This window comes from Schistocerca serialis, unplaced genomic scaffold (genome assembly GCF_023864345.2).
Source record: "Schistocerca serialis cubense isolate TAMUIC-IGC-003099 unplaced genomic scaffold, iqSchSeri2.2 HiC_scaffold_1261, whole genome shotgun sequence".
Lineage (NCBI taxonomy): Eukaryota > Metazoa > Arthropoda > Insecta > Orthoptera > Acrididae > Schistocerca > Schistocerca serialis.
Window position 1 is genome coordinate 7,921,714 of NW_026047471.1, and position 17,645 is coordinate 7,939,358.

At 44.2% G+C, this 17,645-nt stretch overlaps 1 protein-coding gene and 1 pseudogene across 1 annotated transcript in view; both read left to right on the top strand.

Moving 5' to 3' along the window:
- LOC126438175 (protein yellow-like) overlaps window positions 1-17,645 on the top strand; it is a 146,385-nt gene that overhangs the window by 8,978 nt on the left and 119,762 nt on the right. The gene's annotated exons all lie outside the window — the stretch shown is intronic.
- Window positions 7,344-7,496, top strand: LOC126438182 (U2 spliceosomal RNA; annotated as a pseudogene).

The following is a 17,645-nucleotide window of genomic DNA, read 5'->3' on the forward strand; positions in this document are numbered from 1 at the left end:
GTCTATTACAATTAATTATTTCGATTGGGAAATATTCTTGCCTCTGCATATGTAGTTAATCGGCGACAATCCAGAAGACAGCCTGGAAAGAAAAAAAAAGTGCACCGAATTGCCAAAATTGTCAGTAATGCTAGACCCTTTTAAAACATGTGACACGACCCTTTCGAAATGTGAGTTTCCTTTTGCGTCGTTTCCTCCTTATTACACGAATTAATTTTTGGGGTTCTACCTCACTTCATCGATTTACTATTGTCGGACAATGACAGCGGCAGCCGAAAGACTGCGTCTCCGTAACTTCAGATTAATGTTTCTTATCTGATAGGTTTTCGCCCACTACTGTTACCTATTAGTAGAGAATAACTTATAAATGCCGCTGTCAGCAAGCGTGGATGTGATCAGAATGACTCAGCGTGAAGGCAATGTCTGGAACGGACGCGCATCTTACTTTTTCTAACAGCAATTATAAAGAAAAGGTACATTTAATTATGTGGTGAACGACAGGGCTGCATCTACATTGTCTGACACATTGAAATACGCGAAATTAATAAGATATGGTGAAGATAAAGTACTAATGACTCACCAATTCATACATCGTAGACACATCACGCAGGCGTATTTATTGAGATGATTACATACTTATGTGATCGTATCGTAAGCGGATACTTCATATACAACTAACGTCGTTTGTTTATTATCACAAACGACTAATATTGTAATGAACAAACAAGTTTCACTGACAATAAACATTAGATCACTTTTTCTTTGAAGTTATATCGATATTAGCATCAGTACGGTTCTACGAACACAAAATATACAAAGGCCTATAACCCCTTCCTTCCGCCTCCCTCCCCAATGACTCTTTAAAGAAATGAATTCCCACGTATAAAACAGTTTCAGACGTCTTCTTACTTTATGAATGAGTTAGTATCATATGTTAATGTCAAATATATGACATAAAGCAAGTAAAATCCTTATGGAGGAAGATATAAAACGCTAATGACATTGGTTTTATTATTCCTGGATTATTCACTCATAGACTAATGAAAAAGTCAAAACAAAAACCGGTAAACCAAAGAAGTCATAATCCCTTTATATGTTGGTTTTGTGACAGGTATCAGTGAAAAAAAGTTTCGAAAATGGTTTGAAATTATGTGTAAATTTTGTTGGAAGTCGCTAAGCGATCCCATTCTAAAATAATGGATGAAACAGTGTGGGTAATTTGCACGCTGTAAATTACACTGCCTCAAGATCGATGCACAGTTTCTAGCTTTAATGATTGTCTTATTTTGGTAAACTTTTAACATAAGATTATACGTCTTAATCAGTAGATTGTGATAACGTTTCAAATATATCAATAATTGTAAAGCCGACCATTTTAGAGGTTTTGTAATGTAGATAAACAATCTCTCTCTCTCTCTCCCACTCTCTCTCTCTCTCCCTCTCTCTCTCTCTCTGTAACTGTATATGCGTCTGTATATGTACAGATACTGGGTATAAAATATTAATACCGAAAACTGACATCATTGGAAGTATACAGTGATAGAAGAAAAAACACGTTCCAGTAAATTTGGATCCGCAAAAGAGTCGACTGCGAGATAATCGCGAATCTGTGATTATAAGCAGCCACTGACTTCAAGTATGAAATAACGTTCTAGTTAGTAAAACTTGGTTTAAAATACAGACTTTTAGATTAAGACCCTATCTAATTGGGCTCAAATTTCCCGCAAGCTCTTCCATAACGACATCTTACACACCAATACGTTTCGAGGAGAATAGGTCAAGGAAAGCCTGTAAATTGGTCTGCGAGAGCACCTGACTACCCTCGTCTGGACTTTTCTGTTCGGGGTACTTTCGGAAGTGAAGTGCACAGTACTTCCACTCACATGATTGAAGAACAGAAACAACAAATTGTATGGTCTTGCCAGACTTCACTAGTTGACCTGGCGGGAGGGTGTTTTTGAAAGAATTCGTATGGCACTGTAGAGACGAGCGTAGTATTGCATCCAAATCCAAACACGATACGCGGAACACCTACTTTAACTGAAAGGAGTGAAACGTAAATAACGTAAATTGTAACAGTTAATTTGCTAAAGTGGTTGCAATGGCTCAAATGGCTTTGAGCACTATGGGACTTAACATCGGAGGTCGTCAGTCCCCTAGAACTTAGAACTACTTAAACCTAACTAACCTAAGGACATCACACACATCCATGCCCGAGGCAGGATTCGAACCTGCGACCTTAGCGGTTGCGCGGTTCCAGACTGAAGCGCCTAGAACTTCTCGGCCACTTCGGCCGGCGCTAAAGTGGTGTTTCTTGTTATGGTAAGCTGTTGAAATTTGAACATTAGACTGGAACTTAATCTAAAAGCTTACGTTCAAAAGACATCTGTAATGACACTAGCAGGTCGAAACTACACATTCGCACTTATCCTACAAACGGCTCTATGAACACCCATGTTTGCTGCAACGTTTTAGCTTCTGTCGTCCTTTACTTTCATCCTTGTTTTTCGTTGTTGATTATGGTACACCCTTCGATTCATCTTCTGGGACTGTGTGGTAAGCGTCGATGTCTGCCATGTGGAGGACCCTGGTTAGATTGCCGGTATTGGCCAGGAGTTTTGCTTGGTGGGAGGTCTAGTGCGGGATGCACTGAACCTCTTGATGCCATCTGAGGAGCTACTCGACCGTGTAGTGGCGGCTCCACGGTTGGGAAAGTCTGCAAAGCGATCGAGAGAGAGGTGTGCTGACAACATGCAACTCCATAACGCATCCGCATGGCACCGCAAGGCAGAGGATGACACGGCGGCCGGTAGACAGCCCTTAGGCCTGGCGAGGAGTTAGCTTTGGACACACCAAAGTACACGGTGGCGGATACATAATACCAATCTTACTAGGAGACCACGCAGCAATCGGAATTTTGTACTTATTTATAGTTATGAAACGTGAAATTCAGAACCCAGGTGTCAGTTACCAACGGTAGCTCAATGCAACTTCCAAAAATTCTCTAGAAAATCGACTTTGAAGTTTTCTGTTTTCTGAACGTTTTTACTACCTTACATCTACATCTACGTCATACTCCGCAAGCCACCTAATGGTGTGTGGCGGAGGGTACTTTCGGTACCACTATCTGATCGCTTCAACCCACTCGCGAATAGTGCGTGGGAAGAATTACTGTCGGTAAGCCTCTGTATTGCGTCTAATTTCTCGAATTTTCTCCTCGTGGTCAATACGCGAGATGTATGTGGGGGAACGTAATACACTCCTGGAAATGGAAAAAAGAACACATTGACACCGGTGTGTCAGACCCACCATACTTGCTCCGGACACTGCGAGAGGGCTGTACAAGCAATGATCACACGCACGGCACAGCGGACACACCAGGAACCGCGGTGTTGGCCGTCGAATGGCGCTAGCTGCGCAGCATTTGTGCACCGCCGCCGTCAGTGTCAGCCAGTTTGCCGTGGCATACGGAGCTCCATCGCAGTCTTTAACACTGGTAGCATGCCGCGACAGCGTGGACGTGAACCGTATGTGCAGTTGACGGACTTTGAGCGAGGGCATATAGTGGGCATGCGGGAGGCCGGGTGGACGTACCGCCGAATTGCTCAACACGTGGGGCGTGAGGTCTCCACAGTACATCGATGTTGTCGCCAGTGGTCAGCGGAAGGTGCACGTGCCCGTCGACCTGGGACCGGACCGCAGCGACGCACGGATGCACGCCAAGACCGTAGGATCCTACGCAGTGCCGTAGGGGACCGCACCGCCACTTCCCAGCAAATTAGGGACACTGTTGCTCCTGGAGTATCGGCGAGGACCATTCGCAACCGTCTCCATGAAGCTGGGCTACGGTCCCGCACACCGTTAGGCCGTCTTCCGCTCACGCCCCAACATCGTGCAGCCCGCCTCCAGTGGTGTCGCGACAGGCGTGAATGGAGGGACGAATGGAGACGTGTCGTCTTCAGCGATGAGAGTCGCTTCTGCCTTGGTGCCAATGATGGTCGTATGCGTGTTTGGCGCCGTGCAGGTGAGCGCCACAATCAGGACTGGATACGACCGAGGCACACAGGGCCAACACCCGGCATCATGGTGTGGGGAGCGATCTCCTACACTGGCCGTACACCACTGGTGATCGTCGAGGGGACACTGAATAGTGCACGGTACATCCAAACCGTCATCGAACCCATCGTTCTACCATTCCTAGACCGGCAAGGGAACTTGCTGTTCCAACAGGACAATGCACGTCCGCATGTATCCCGTGCCACCCAACGTGCTCTAGAAGGTGTAAGTCAACTACCCTGGCCAGCAAGATCTCCGGATCTGTCCCCCATTGAGCATGTTTGGGACTGGATGAAGCGTCGTCTCACGCGGTCTGCACGTCCAGCACGAACGCTGGTCCAACTGAGGCGCCAGGTGGAAATGGCATGGCAAGCCGTTCCACAGGACTACATCCAGCATCTCTACGATCGTCTCCATGGGAGAATAGCAGCCTGCATTGCTGCGAAAGGTGGATATACACTGTACTAGTGCCGACATTGTGCATGCTCTGTTGCCTGTGTCTATGTGCCTGTGGTTCTGTCAGTGTGATCATGTGATGTATCTGACCCCAGGAATGTGTCAATAAAGTTTCCCCTTCCTGGGACAATGAATTCACGGTGTTCTTATTTCAATTTCCAGGAGTGTATATTGTCTGACTCCTCCTGAAAAGAGATGTCCCGAAATTTCTGTAGTAAATCTCTCCGTGATACACAATGTCTCTCTTGTAACGTCTGCCAGCGGAGTTTGTTTAGAATCTCCGTAACGCTCTCTCGCCAGCTAAAATATCCCGTGACGAAACGCGTCGCTCTTCGTTGGATCTTCTCTATCAGTCCTACCCGGTAGGGATCCCATATTGATGAACAATACTCAAGAACTGGAGAAACAAGCGCCTTATAAGCCACTTCTTTCATGGATGAGTTACATTTCCTCAAGATTCTTCCGATGAATCTAAGTCTTGTGTCTGCTTTTCCCACTATCTGTTTTATATGGTCATTCCAGTTAAGGTCGCTCTGCATAACTCCACCTAGATATTTTACGGCAGACGCTGTCTCCAGATGTTTTTCATCAGTAGTGTAGCTGTACAGTAGTGGATTTCTTTCCTTATGTATGCTCAATATGCAACATTTATTTACGTTCAGGATCAACTGCCAGAGTCTGCACCATTCATCAATTCTCTGCAGGTCGTTCTGCAAAGCCTTACTATTTTCGGGCGTTGCTACTTTGGTATAAACTGCACTATCCACGCATAGCCTTAAAGGGCACCCGACGCCTTCTGCTAGATCATTTACATATATTGTGAACACCAACGGTCCTATCACACTTCCCTGTGGTACTCCGGATATTACCTTTACATCTGTCGCTTTAGTTCCGTTAAGAGCGACGTGCTGAGTTCTATCTGCAAGAAAGTCTTGAATCCAATCGCAGGTCTTCTCCGATACTCCGTAAGCTCGTATTATTTTCATTAAACGGCAATGCAGGACGGTGAAAAATGCCTTACTGAAATCAAGGAACACGGCATCAGCCTGAGCGCCGTTGTCCACTGCGGAGTGGATCTCATGGAGGAGCAGAGCGAGCTGAGTTTCGCAGGGTCTCTGTTTGCGGAATCCATGTTGGTTTTTATAGAGGAGCTTTTCATTTTCCAAGAACGTCATAATTCTTGAGCATAAAACGTGTTCCATAACTCTAAAACAGATGGACGTAAACAATATAGGTCTATAATTGTGTGGATCTGTCTTACGGTCTTTCTTAAAAACAGGAGTGACCTACGCTTTTCTCAAGTCGTTAGGTACCTTTAGTTGCTCAAGCGAACTGCGATAAATTACTGCTAGAAGGGAGCAAGTTCTTTCCATAATCTATATAGACTCTTATAGGTATCTCATCTGGTCCTGAAGCCTTTCCACTACTAAGCGATTGTAACTGCTTTTCAGTTCTCTCAATATCTGCCATTTCGACGTTCGCACAACGGTTGAAAGGAGGGACAGTGTTACGATCTTCCGCGATGAAACAACTTCGGAAGACCGAATTCAGTATTTGGGCCTTTTCTCTGTTATCTTCCGTTTCGGTGCCGGTGTGGTCGCTGAGAGAATGAATAGATGATTTTGACCTATTTACTGATTTTACATACGACCGAAATCTCTTAGGGTTTTTACTCAGGTCGGTTGAAAGCGTCTTACATTCGAATTCATTGAACGCTTCTCTCATTGCTCTCCTTAAGCTCATTCTTGCTTCGTTCAAAGTTTGTTTGTCAGCTAGGTTTTTAGTACTCTTGAATCTGAGATGAAGTACTTTTTGTTACGTAGCTCTTTTCTAGCACGGCTATTAAACTGTCCCTTAAATCCTTACTCGGAACATACTTGTCTAGGGCATATTGAACGATGCATTTGAATTTTTTTTCCATTTGTTCTCCACATCTTCGTCCTTATCACCGAATATTTGATGCTTACTGCTGAGATTTCTGAAATTTGTATCCCGTCACCCTTGTTAGCAAATATATCTTCCAACTTTTCTTAACATTCCTTGTAGGACCCGTCGTCATAGATGCTGTCACAACCTTATGATTACTGTTACCTTCTTCTACGTTAATTGATTCGATAAGTTCAGGTCTGGTTGTTGCCAGGAGGTGTAAGATTTTACCCTCACGAGTTGGTTCTCTATCTGCTCAAGGTCATTTTCGTACAAGGCATCCAGAACATGCCACACTATTCCCTGTCTCTGTTACCACTTTCGATAGTCGATTTGTTTCGACAGGCAGCGCCCCTCTGTGGTGGAGTGCTAGTTCGCTATGCAGGCGTCTTAGCTTCGATCCCCAGTCGGTGCGAATTTTTAAACAAATATGCTTGTTCTACAAACATTACCGTGAAACGTAAAAATAGATAAGAACCAAAAGAGCTAATTTGTATTTTTTAATTTTAACAAATTTTATTGACAATCTTTTGTTTAAGAATTTTCAATTTCCATCGGTAATTGGGTTTTTGTGTTCAATATGTAATTTTCATAAAAATGCCAATTACATATGTGTTAACTTGATGAATTTCAGAGACGCCAGTATTCGAGCTGAACAAGAAAAGGAAAAAATGATGATCACAACGGGACTCGAACCAGCGACTGAGCGATTAGCAGCCTGGAGCGCTACTGATCTTTTCCCGTCTTTATGGATTTTACACTTCACAGAAATGCTGGTAGAGATTCCTACTTTCTTTAAAAATTTGCTCTGGCCAGGAATCGAGTCCAGAACTCAGGCGAGCATGCCATCACAGAGCCACGCTGTTTGTCCAAAAAAAAAAAAAAAAATTATCCTTACTTGAGGGACAGGCGAATACGCTCGAAGTGTAGTATCTGTTCTTATCAGCTTAATATCTGATACGTCTTTCATCTCAAGGGCAGAATACGAAACTCATTTTTGGCTCATGACGGATTGTTAAGGACTTGCTCCATCTCTGTCGCGGGTTGGCCCGTCATTGGCGAGAATTTTTGAGAACTGAACCGAATGCTTTAATTTATTGTTATGTAAGTTCTGAACTTCACTTACAATAAATATAAAAAAATTACAAAAAATCAGATGGCCCTGTGGTCTGCTTGTTAGTCATGCTATCCTATTCCAATTGCTTACAGTGCGATGAGAAAATCTATATGCCTCGGAATGCACCCGAATCCCTTTTATTATCAAGGTCCCTGTGTCAGGTAACTGAGGCAGAAGAATAGGTAACTCGATTTCCCCGAATACTAGTGTTATAAGTTCATAGAACATTGTTTGGTGTCCTTCCGACGGATGAGAACAGAGTAACACCTCTCCGTGATTCGTAAATGTTACAAAACACTAAGTTCGTAGAACAGTTCTGCTCGTAAACTTAATGAGCAGTGAACTAACTTGCAAGACAGGGACGTGAGCCAGATCCGAATCTGTCTAACGACCGTGGGCCATTACAGCGGCTAGGATGAGTAATGTAGTTCGTAGGCGGTTTTTCACGCTCATTTACGCAAATGCTGGGCTGGTCCCCAACCTGCGCCTCAGAAAACAAGGTAACGTGCAAAACTAAGTTTACGAGATTCACAGACAGGAGGTTCAAACGACTTCTCTCCTTTGGTTGACTAATGACCGTGGCGACAGGAAGGGCGTACGGCGACGGAGCAAACAATAAAATAAATATACCAAATCACGCAGACAGTGGATCTTATATGACAGGATAAACACCAACAGACAGAGATAGAAAATGAATGTGCAGAAGTACGTCCCGGAGAACATTTTTGACTTAGCTACAATATTCAGTTGATCTTCAAACGTTGCGAGCATTACTAAACCATCTGCAACCAACCTCGGGTCATTTTAATTTCGTATTCTTTGTGCACATTATTGCTGCCTACAGGTGTTGGACAAAAATATGGAAACACTGCGAGAAATGCATACTTGAACATAAATACAGGTGCTAACCAAGCCGGAAGGTTGCGCTGTTGTATTTGACCTCGGAATGACACCTGTACAACGTCCTAAACACATTGCTAATGTCCGTCGTGGTCAAAACATTGTTCTTTGTAGGTGTGAATGCGTTATGTCGGAGCTCTGTGCATTCGAATGTGGGCAAACGGCTGGTGCTTGTAAAATGGGTGCTCCCGTAACCAAGGTAGCTGATGCGGTATTCTGTTTACCCTCGGTACTTTGCAAGGTCGCGTTCCTGCCAAGTATTATGTCACCATTTTGGCTGATCAAGTCCACCTCACGGTACAATGCTTGTTCAGCGGTAGTGATGCTGCGTTCCAAGACGACAAGGACTGTTTTTGCGAGCACGACCATGAACTGACTCATCTCCCCTGGCCACGACAATCATCACATCTCAATATTATTCAGTCGTTGTGGTCTACTTTGGAGAGAAGGGTTCTCCATACTACCTACCTCCATCATTGTTACTTGAAATTACCACTATTCTCAGGAAGAGTGGTATAAGAGTGCCCTGGAATCCGTGCAGAGCTTGTTTTTATCCATTCTGATACGACTGTTTTGAATGACAACGGTTTTTCCCACGCCGTATTAGGCATGGTAATGTGTTGTGTTCTTGGTGTTTTCATGTTTTTCCCTACCCCCTGTAAAACATGTCTACAGTCTGCTCTACGTCAGAATATGCACTGGTGATAGTTGAAGAGGCAGTTATTATAGACACAAGCAGCACTATCTGAAATGAGTTCATGTGTCATTCTCTTGCCCGTTTTGTGGTCGCTCCCGTTCTTGCTGCTCTCAAGGGCAAGTGATGTTATTTTTGTATCACCTATAATTCGAAGAAGATGTACTGATGTGCTGCTCCACTGATGGAGTTTTTCCAACTATTTAGCTGGTCACTAGACTAGTCCCCGTGTTGTAAGTTGCTCTCGAGAGGTAGTCTTTTGTGTCATCAGTCATCTGACCAGTTTTACAAGTCTCACTATGAATTCCTCTACTGCACCCAACGTGGTCAATTATTTGTTGTATGTACTCCAGTCTTCGTCTTCCCCTACAATTTTTACCATCTACGCCTCCCCCCAGAACCACTGAAGTTATTCCTTGATGTCTTAACACATGACCTACCACTCTGTCTTTTTTTCTTGTCCATGTTTCCTCGCCGATTCTGCAGAGAACCTGTTCATTCATTATCTTATCAGTCCATCTAATTTTCAACATCCTTCTATAGCGCCACATTTCAAACGCTTCGATTCTCTTTTGTTCCGGATTTCCCACAGTCCATGTTTCACCACCAAACAATGCTGTGCTCCAAAGGTACATTTTCAGAAATGCCTTCATCGCGTTAATACTAATGTTTGGGACCAGTAAATTCATCTTAGCATAAAATGATCTCTTTGGCTCTGCTAATCTTCAACTTATATTCGTCCTCCCTACGTATGTCAAAACTTTACTTCCAAGGTAGCAGAATTCGTCTACTCCGTCGTCCCCAATTATGGTGTTACATTTATCGCTAGTCTCACTTCTGCTATTCCTCATTAAATTCATGTTTCTTTGCTTTAATTTCAATCCATATTCTGTTCTCATTAGACCATTCATTCAATTCAAAAGATCCTCTAATTCTTGCTCTCTTTCACTGAGAAATCTTACTACTGGGATCCTTTTAGCTGGAATTTCAACCTCACTCCTAATCTTTTCTATTATTTACGTCAGTTCTTCTTGAATGTACTGATTGAACAGGAGGGGCGAAAGACTACACCTATTTAATACACTTCTTGGGCAGCCACTCTTATTTTTCCCTCTTGGCACTTCTGCAATGCTTTCTCTATAGTTTTCATCTACTTTTCTGAGAATATCGAACAATTTGGACTATACTGCAGTGTCTATGGCTTTTTACCGGTCGACAAAATCTATGAATAAGTCTTGATTTTTGATACGTCTTGATTCCATTATTAATCGTAATGTCAGAAACGTCTCTCTGGTGCCATTAGCTTTCTCATAGTGAAATTAATATATTTTCAATTTTATTTTCATTATTCTGTGTATTAATACTATCGGGAACTTGGGTGCATGACCCGTTGCGCTGATTGTGCAATAGATCTCGCAGTTATATGCCCTTCTTATCTTCAGGATTGTGTGGATGATATTCTTGCGAAACTCCGGTGATACGTCTCTAGACTTATAGATTCCGCAGACGAATATGAATGCTTGTATGGTTACCACTTCGTCCCAAATGGTTTTAGAAATTCCGAAGAAATGCTATCTACGTCTCTAGACTTATGCATTGTGCAGACAAACTTGAATAGTCGTTTGAGTGTCACTTCTAGCCAATGAATTTAGAATTTCCGAAGAAATGTTATCCGTGCCTTCTGCCATATTTGGTCGCAAGTTTTCCAAAGCTCTGTTAAACTCCGACTCTAATACTGGATCCTCTGTCTTCCACGTGGAATCTGGTTTTTCTTCTGTCTATCTGACAGTTCCTCCCCGTTGTTGAGGCCTGCAGTGTGTTTTTTCCGCCTATCCGCTCTCTCCTTTGTGGTTAATAGTGGGTTTTATCTTTCACTCCTGATGTTGATACAATTACTTTTAATTTTATGTAGGGTTTTTCGTATATTCCATAGCCACGTATGAAACTTTTTGACATGAAATTACACTATCAGTCCAATAAACAAGTATTTGTGCGATTTTGCTCTATCAAGCAAAATTATGCGCATGGCATTGACCTCGAGGTCAGTAGGTCCAAAACGGACTACAGGACTGCTTTCAGTATACATGAATATTGTACGTGTCTTAGTAGACGGATTCGAAGTGACTGTGCTTTCGTTGAGTACAGCGTTTAAAAGATAAATTTCTCTTGTATCGCGTTTAACGTTTTCTACTTGCTTAAATGACTTTTCCTGTCACAGATTCTTATAGTCCAACAAAATCCCCTTATGTTTCTTTGCACGCCTGCTTGCATGCGTTTGCGACGTTTAGTAAAGCATTCACTTTCCTTTCGTCGTATGTCTCGTAGTCCGTCTCCTTACATAGAATGAACCATAACTTCACCGACAAAATTTCAGACGTTGTATTATGGACCAAGTCACGACAAGAAAAAGAGGTCCAATAAACATGGCCTATAAAATGCTTACCTTAAGAGCTATGAGTTTATGTTCATCTTCGATACTGTGTAACATCTTGAAAGTATCTTATGAAAAATATTTAATGATGGGAAATTGCGGGAAGTATCAGCTACATGCTATCACTTATTTGTCATGAAAGACAACACCCTATCCATTCGATTCCATTCGATCTTTTTATTTGTTAACAATGCTCTTAGTACTCATTTCATTCAAAATGTGTTCAAATGGCATGTCATTTATCATAAGGGGGAGGATGACTAAATGAAAAGTAAAATGACATCCAAAGTTATTTAATTTTCTCAAAATTGCAGATATAACATTTAAACTCCTTTTAATGAAATTACTCATCCTTTTTAAGCCTATCACAGACATTAAGCATTAATGAAGTATAAAACTGCTATCACTTTCACTTTTAAATTATTAATCAAAATAGCCTTTAAACTAACAGAAGTGGATGCTAACATCGTGGACATAGGACTGATAAATCGTATCCTTTACGAAAAACTTGAAATCATTGAACAACGAAAATTAATAAACTACCATAATCGCTAAATGCAAGCAAAGCAATACGACAAATACCTTCTGAGTCATTTCTGCTTCAAAATTAAATTCCAAAATCCTTTTCTCCAATTATATTCAATTCTTAGCTATTCTCCATTTCCAGTTTCTCATCTTCAAAAGGGATCCACTTGCTCTGATAAGGAACTCCTTAGTTAAGCCAACCAATCACCGTCACATCTCGCCCAAGACTGGACTATGGTTCAAATGGCTCTGAGCACTATGGGACTCAACTGTTGTGGTCATCAGTCCCCTAGAACTTAGAACTAATTGAACCTAACTAACCTAAGGACATCACACACATCCACGCCCGAGGTAGGATTCGAACCTGCGACCGTAGCAGCAGTGCGGCTCCGGACTGGAGCGCCTAGAACCGCACGACCACCGCGGCCGGCGACTCGACTATGACTGACTCTCCCCGCTACTGCTGTTCTGCCCACGGCGCACTGCTTTACTCAACAATGCTTTTCCTAATGCTCAAGGACTATGTATCCTTCCATGTGTCCAAACTTTACAAATGTATCTAAGGAAGTTAAAGTATCTGAAACTGATGTGTTGCGAAAACGATTAATAAACTCGTGCTATGGAAGATTATGTCTCAATAAATCGATACACTACAAATACAGTCGACAAACTAATTTTATACATAAAAATTGTCATGATATAAGTGGCAGACAAGGTATTCCTCTAAATTGTTCTATAATACAACTCAAATCGGGCTATAAAATGTTCCTAAATCATGCAAAGTATGTGGCTTTCTCCTTACACGAGCCTTTCAACGTCTCTCCTACTGAAGAAATGTTCATTTTAGATCCAGCGTTTACTGGATCTTGTTTCCTTCTTGTGTTGTTTCGTACTATCTCCACCGCAAAGTAAGCCACACATTTTTCTAGTCAACCCTAAGCGACGCTTGATGTGATGCGGGTAGCGACGCCACTAGACATAGGATGACTGCAAACTAATGAGTTGGAGTTACGAACCACGCTGTACCCTGTCGTAGCCCGGTGGAAGGGTTCGGATTTGGCGGGTACCTGGAGAAGATGACCTGTCATCATGCGTACTGTCAACAGTGAAGTACGAAGGAGGTGGTATTACGGTATGGGGGTGTTGTTCGTCGTTGGAGTATGGTCCCCCTATTGCACTTAAGAAAACAGTAAATGCAGAAGGATATGAGCAATTTTACATACATTAGAGGAACAGTTCGGACATGATTGTATCATCATGACGCTGTAACCTGTCGTAAAGCAGCAATGAATTTCGAGAATAACATTCCTGAAATGACTGGCCATGAATCCCTACCTGAAGCCAGTGGTTCATTTGTGGGATGAGTTAGACCGTCTACTGAGCTCGTTTCGTCTCTTAAGGAAGAATAGGTTGCCATTTCTCCAAAGCCATGCAGACACCACATTGAAAGTATCCCCCAACACAGTTCACCTTAAAGAAAGGAAAATACGAGGGTTGTCCAGAAAGTAAGTTCCGACCGGTCGCTAAATGGAAACCACAGTGAAAATCAGAAACATTTTATTTGCAAGAATTATGTAAAGGATGAGCCAGACAATAGGAGATTTTACTTTATTATATGAGCCTCCAACCAGTAACTTAATTTTTCCATTGCGGCCAAGCCACGGCCGGCAGCGTTAGCTGCCTGTAAATTCTTTCGTCCCACGATCTAGTAACAGGAAGTCAGCACCGAGAAAGGGCACCTTGTTCACGCGCCTCTCTCGTGTGCTGACGAGGTAACGCCGTCCCAGGCGTCGCTTAGCAGGCAACGCTCTGGAAAGTTCCATGCCGCCCGCACGGTTTGCTCGGTCCTGACCAATCAGGGTGGAGGAAGCCGCGTGGTGCGTCGAACATACCCGGCCGCCCGTCGCCGGGCTCGCTCTCTTGTATTCTTGCTCACCCGCGAGTCGGATGCGCGTCCTGTAGCACTGAACATCTCCCGCTTCTCCCGGTGCTACGGCACTGTGGACTTAGTTTTGGCAGACGACCACTTTCGGTAGCTTCGCGAACAATGTTCGCCAAATTGTAAGCTCTGGCTCACCCTCACCTCCCTAGGCCTATGTAGCCCCTTTCATCATGCTTTAGCCAATAAATGGCCTTTCTCTAAAAATTACTCTATTATTCCATAACGCCCACCGCCTGCCCATACCCGCCATCCTGTACAATTGGTGTCAGGAGTGTGGATCCGTTCCCGTAGTGACTTTGTCGCTACACTAAATTTTTCCCGGCAAAACGCCGTACACTTCGCGCATGGAATGCGCCAACCGGCCGCCACGTTTGCTCCACGTGGGCCGTGGCTGCTCCACTAAACACGCACAGGGCGCGCGCTGCAGCGAGGCAGCCCACGCTAGTCAGCCACGTGAGCCGGAGGCCGCCGCGCTGCCCGCTGCCTGAGTTGGAGGGGCCTGCGCTGCGCGACCTGCCGGGCCGCCGTCATCCGCCGTCGCCGCGCCGCCCACCGCCGCCCGCCGCTGTCAACGACGCGCCAGGGGCCTGCCGCCATCGCCGACCGGCCGAGCCAGCGCCGGCCGCCGCCAACACATTCGCCGCCGCCCGAGGGTCCGGACGCCGCCGCCGCCGCAGCCACTGCACCACGCCGTCGCCGCCATCAATGCGTCGCACCGCCTCCATCACCATGTAAGTCGCCGCGATGCTTACAACTATAGCTTCGACGATCTTCCGCCGCTGGATTGAGAATCTTTGTGGCCGTCCTTTTTTTGTAACAATCATTACTTTTTTCTGGTCACTAGCGTCCCATAAATTTGTAAACATGCCGATGGGAACACGAGCGACGGTACGGGATACCACCGTAGAGGCACCTGCCTCGCAAGACCCACTCGAGGCCATAAATGCACAAATGCGCCAGTTATTCGCACAAAATCAGGAGCTACTTGAGCAAAACCGCGTCTTGAAACAGACGCTGGAAGCTAGTGCGCGAACTTCCATACCTGTGGCTAGCCCCACCCCTGTAACAAATGCTCAAACAGAGGCAACTAACACTAATTCTGTCTCTAATACAAACGCCACAATTTCTGCTAACATGGCGACTGTAAGCAATTTTCCTGCGGCTGATTTCATTCCCACCTTTTCTGGGAAGTCCCACGAAAATGTAGCTATGTTCTTACAAAATATTCGTGATGTGGGTCGCACGTGTGCCTGGCCGGATGATCTATTGGTCAATGTAGCCAGACTCAAGTTGACAGGGGAAGCCCGAATGTTCATAGAAACAGTGGACGAATTGCGTGACACGCACGAATTTGAAGTATTGGCCCGCGGATTGACTACGCGTTATTCCGATACCAGAGGTACCGCATATTACAGAGATCAATTATCAACCCTTAGGCAGAAGCCTAATGAGGATTTTGATGCCTTTGCAGATCGCATACGAGCAGTATCTTGTCGTACCTATAAGCTAGGTGAAAATGCCAGTGAAAACAGAATTTTGCGTTCAGAAGCCGAAGCGCGTGCAATTGATGCCTTTGTCCGCGGTATTGACCCCCGCATCGGAGGAGAAGTCAAAGCAGCCTCCCCCACTTCTCTGTTTGAAGCTGTTCGTTTGGCAATGCTTCGCGAAGAGGTGTTGCGTTTTTGCGCTGCCGCCCCGCGCCCATCGGACCCAGTACCGGTCCCAGCAAAAGAAGTATTTTGTCAGCGTTGTGGGAAGCCCAACCATACGGCAATGCGCTGTCGCGCGCCGTATTGCACTATTTGCCAGACAGTAGGTCATGCTAATAATGTTTGCTCCACAAAGTCACCATTTTCAAATCAGATGCGCGGCCACCGCCGCAACGCGGGGTCGAATCAGGGAAACGCTTGGGGGGCAGGTTCCGCCACCCACCCGCGCCCCCGACAAAAATAATACACCCGGTTAGGACCGAAAAATGTAAAGAGGTGGAACACGTTAGTCTATTTGGCGTACTCGGGAACAAATCAGTTAGAATTTTAGTTGATACTGGTGCTCAAGTTAGTGTATTGTTTGTGGAGAAAAATGATAGAAGGGTGTTACAGCCACCCCGGTACCATATCAGTGGCCTTGGAGAGGAAGTAATTGTCCCTGCAGGTTCGTGTGTAGTGAACCTGCAAATCGACGAGGGTAAACACAGTCAGATGATGGAGGTAGTAAGGCTAAAGAAGGGTGAATTTGACATCATACTAGGGAATGACTTCCTGCACCGTTATCAGGGGATAGTGGATTATCGAACGCGAACTGTGCAGTTCGGCGAAGCAATTCACCGATTTGGCAGCGCGCACCCCCGTCAGACGCGAGGGAGCTGCGAAAGGCGCCGTTCACTGTCTCCCATAAAACCGCAGATGTGGGCGATAAAAACCACTGACCCTGTGAGGATAAAAGGCGGAAGTGGAAAGATTCTCTGGATAGATGTCAAAAATCAAGAACAGCCTAATACAGACATTCTGGTTGACCCGCTCACCCAGAATGATGTTTTAGATCGTCAGTCAGTACATATAAAGAGAAGTATCTGCCGACCGGAAAGGAGACAGAAGGGTTTTGCGATACCAGTAAGTATAGATAATTTTGGTGTAGAAGATGTTGTGATACCGAAGGGTACTATTGTTGCCAGTGGTCAGGAAATTTTTGAGGAAATAAGAGGAGCTGAGAAGCAACGAAATAAAGATAAGAAAGGCAGGAAAGGAAAGAAATGTTCAGTTAGAGAAGTGCGATATGTCGCGTCGACGATAAGGAGTCAGTTAGCAGAGAAGTTAGGTCATTTAAATAGTGAGGTGAAAAGGATGTCGCAGCCCGTATTAAAGGAATTTTCGTGGTTGTTTGAAGAGAGGCAGTTTCTACCGGCTACGGATTTGGTTCAGCACGAAATTCCGACCGGAGAAACCGGGCCTATCGCGCCATTAGTTCCACCCAAAAAAGCAAGAAAGAAGGTAATACAACCGCCTAGACAGCAACGTAGATATGCTCTAAGGTCAAACCCCCATGATTTGCGTTCCAGAGAGTAGATCTGAGATGGTATGTAAACAGTTGGCAAAGTCCTGCATGCAGCAAGAGAATTAATTGACGGAAAACACCGTAGTTACTATACATTTAATTAAATTGTGCATGTTAGTTATAAGTAGACATCAGAATTGGCAACTGTTTGTAACTGGTAATAGAATGTATGATGTCACATGTTAATGGAAGTGATTGAAGTTATGTAATCATTTTGTCGTGTCATTTAACGTCTCCAGTAATGTTATCGTAGCAGTCGAGAATTAAAAACACAAACATTCTTTAATCATGGAATTAAGGGGAAAGTTGTCCTTGTCAACAGAACACTTAGAGAAAGAATCAGTTAATCTAGAATATATCAAAGGGATTCACATTTCACCCATTAATTTAGTGAATAGTGCACGAACACAGGTATTAAAGCTTTACCATAAAAACATGATACTAATACGCCTTCGTAATTGCCAGTAGATCAGTGACTACATGCAGCCGTCTACCTGTACTTTGAAAGACGCCCTATTACATGCATGTTTTGCAAAATGATCAC